We start from the raw sequence: 3,561 nt of genomic DNA, 5'->3' as shown, positions 1-3,561 counted from the left end.
AGTCATTTGACCTAAAAGAAAGAATTTGAGCAAGGTTGTACAAAAGGAAATAAAATGAACTATTGAGTAAATGGTGTTGGTTTACAGACAAGACATGAATGTTTCATATACAGTTAGATTTTTTCACCCTGATCTGAACTCCAAACCTAATATATATATATATTAATTTCAGAGATCTAAATATCTCTCTTATAGCCCAAATGTTAGGATCTAAAAAGGATCTCCAGTTCCTACAAAAAAAAAAAAAACTTCCACTTTTTCCTGTCTAGCTCTAATAGTCTCAATTCTTAACAAAGCCCCAAACTCCCATTTTAATTAACTACAAAATAACTAGACATCAGAACTAACCCAAAAGCACAGTCTGCCGGGTACAGTGGTGTATAATCCCAGCACTGGGGAGGTTGAGACAAAAGGATGGCTGAGGGCTCAAGACAAGCATACACCATGTAACAAAACTGTTGTAAACATCAAAAATACAAAAACGAAAACCCTGGAAATTTCACAAAGCAGCCAAATTACATGGATATAAAGAGGATAGCAAGAATATAGAGCCTGAACCAACCCCAAGTTACCAGATATAAGAATATGGTACAGACTGTACGGTTTTGTTTTTTGAGACGACGTCTAGTAACCTAGGCTAGGCTGTAACTCTCAGTGACTCTCCTGTCTCAGCTTCCTGAGCACTGGAATTAAAACCGTGAGTCATAGTGCTTGTCTACAAACATATTTAACACTTGGCTTGATTTGATTTTATTCAAAGGAAGCTGAGGGCTGGGCACATGCCTTTAGAATCTTAGCTCTTGGAGGCAGAGGCAAGTGAATCGTTCAGAGTTTTGGGTCAGCTTGGTCTATATAGCATGTTCCAGGACAGCCAGAGATAATAAAGATCCTGCTTTAAAAAAAAAAAAAAAAAGTAAAGGCAGGCAAGCACTCAGGCTGGAGCTGTAGCTGTGTGATAAAACGCTTGCCTACGATACATGACTCACACAAGCAGTTTCTCGCTGAACACTGCATGGATAAGAGGCATCAGGTTTCCTTAACGGACATTTCTTTCTGCCTGCTCTTGCCCTCCAGCTTTCCCATACACATGCCTTAAACACATTTAAGGTAAGTTTCAGACAAATGGGAAAAAAAACAGCAATTTCAGAGACATCAAAAGGAGTTCTCAGCTAACAGGCCACAACTCTGTTCTGCTGCTGTCCTGGCCAAGTGGCCAAAGAAAACACTCTTCAGAGGCTATCTGTCACATTTCTCAACTGTTAACAAGCTCTGAAGTCTTGTACAGCTGCCACAATCCTTCGGTCTTGTTCCCAATCCTATGCTTGTTCTGGTCTACCTCCCCAGCAAATGGAGATCTGCAGCAAGCTGGAACTGTTGAAGGACTCCGAAAAGGCCAAGACCATCACACAAAACTCCAGTCTCTGCTCCACCTCACTTTATGGAAGAATTCAAAAGTGAAACAATCACTCCAGGTACTACACTGTAGACAGGTCAGCCAAAGTCCCTGCTCATACAGGCGGGAGGAAAACAGCATGCAATTGCTGGTGTAAGAGATACCTTTTTAAATGTCAATAGCCATTTGTCTTCATGCCAAGATAAAGGACTCCAAGGTAGGATGTGGTGGCACAAATGTGTAACTTCAAACTTGGGAATCAGGCAGAAAACTGCAAGATTTCTGGACAGACTGGGGAGCTATTCAGTTCAAAAAAGAACTTCAGGTATAACTGTAGCAAAGACTGGCCCTAACTGTCTGTCCGATGTCCCTTCCCCCTAATTATAAGAATGCACAAGTAAATCTTGTTTCGACTTTATGTTCAAAATTATAAGATGCGGGCGATGGTGGCACACACCTTTAAGCCCAGTAATGGGGGGGGCAGAGGCAGGTGGCTCTCTATGAGTTCCGGGCCACCTTGGCCTACAGAGTGAGCTCTAGGACAACCAGAGCTACACAGAAAAACCCTGTGTCAAAAAAAAAAAACTCAACAAAATGACAAACAAAAGTATAAGATGTGTAACTGTTTAAATAAACAAGTTTGACCAAAGATGTCTGTAATGTACTCTCTGGTCTCAACACTCCAGTAGATAAAGAGTAAGCCAGAATGTCCGACAGACGAAGTAGGTCGTTAAACAAGTGTACGACACAGTTCCCCAAATGTTTGAATTTTCATTGATTCTCTTGAAAAAGCAAGCCATCCTTGTGTTGCTGTTTGTCGACTGAAAGGATGCGTAGAAACACTTAGGTACAATGTATCTTAAACAATTCAACTTGAGATGCACCAGGAAAATACAAGCTGTTAAAGCTATAAAGGGGATCGCACAAAAGAAAGCGGCGCAATTTTCAAGGAGACAAATGCAAAGACTTGTGGGCAAAAGGCATATTTATGAGAGCGAAGAATAGGCGAAGCCTGTGTCAAGATATCCCAAGATACCAGGGGAATTTTAGAACGCTACAATAGTGGAGTCCACTACTGGAACAGCCGAGACCCTCTGTTCCAACAGGCACCCAACGGCTCAGTCTCCGGTTTCCGCGGGTCATAAAAGAATAACGGACACACTTCCAACGGTGAACCCTAGGCTGCGCGCGCCGCTTCCGCCCGCCGCGATCGCCCCAGCGCGCGCCGCCCACCGGCACGCGAGCCGCAGAGTTCCGGGCCGGCACCCGCGGCGACATTTGTCCTCGGTCCTTCACTCCCGGGGCCACCACTCACCGAGCCCAGGAGTCAAGGACACTCGCAAAACAACAACAAAAAACACAAGCACAGGCGTTTCTCGTCAGAGCAGACTTTATTGCGGCGACGCGGCCACTGTTGGCACGCTCCGCTGGCAACACAGCAGCCCAAGGCGCGCCCCCCCCCCTCCAGCCCAGTTCTAGTTACCGTGCGCCGGGGTCACGCGGACCGTTCGCCGGCTCCTGTGGCGGAAGGCGCAGCGTCGACGCCCCACTCCCGAAGGTGGCCCCGGCCCCAAGCGGCAGTTTTGTCACTGTTGCACCGCGGAAGGCGGGGTCCGCGCGACGCGGAGCGCCGTAAGGCGACGGCGGCGCGGAGCTGACGTCACGCGCCGGGGGCCAGCCAGCGCGCGTGAAGGCCACCACGCCCCCTAGCCCAGCGGCCCCAATCGGGAGGAGCCCGGGTGAGTAGGCGAGGCCTCGAGGACTAGTGGGCCAGCGCGATTGGTAGAGCAGGAGGAACCGGGGCCAGGAACAGCGAGTGGGATCGAGGCGGGGCGGGCCGCGGCCCTCGCGGAAGTCTCGCGAGGCCGAGCCGGAGCAGAGTGTGGCGGCGGTGGCGAGATCTGGGCTCGGGTTGAGGAGTTGGTATTTGTGTGGAAGGAGGCGGAGGCGCAGGAGGAAGGGGGCAGCGTAACGCCGGCCCGGAGGGCGGGAGGAGGCGCGGCCAGGGCGGGCAGCTGAGGCGAGGCAAGCCAGGCGGGGAGCAGGACCAGCAGCGGCCGAGCGAGCGCGGGGCGCACCGAGCTAGGGAGGCGGGGAAGCCCCGCGGCCGCCGCGCCCGCCCCTTCCCCCGCCGCCCGCCCCTTCTTCCCCCCCCCCCCCCGCCCGCT

This window comes from Myodes glareolus, chromosome 11 (assembly GCF_982192425.1).
Source record: "Myodes glareolus chromosome 11, mMyoGla1.1, whole genome shotgun sequence".
Taxonomy (NCBI): domain Eukaryota; kingdom Metazoa; phylum Chordata; class Mammalia; order Rodentia; family Cricetidae; genus Myodes; species Myodes glareolus.
Note: the sequence above shows the minus strand (reverse complement) of the source record.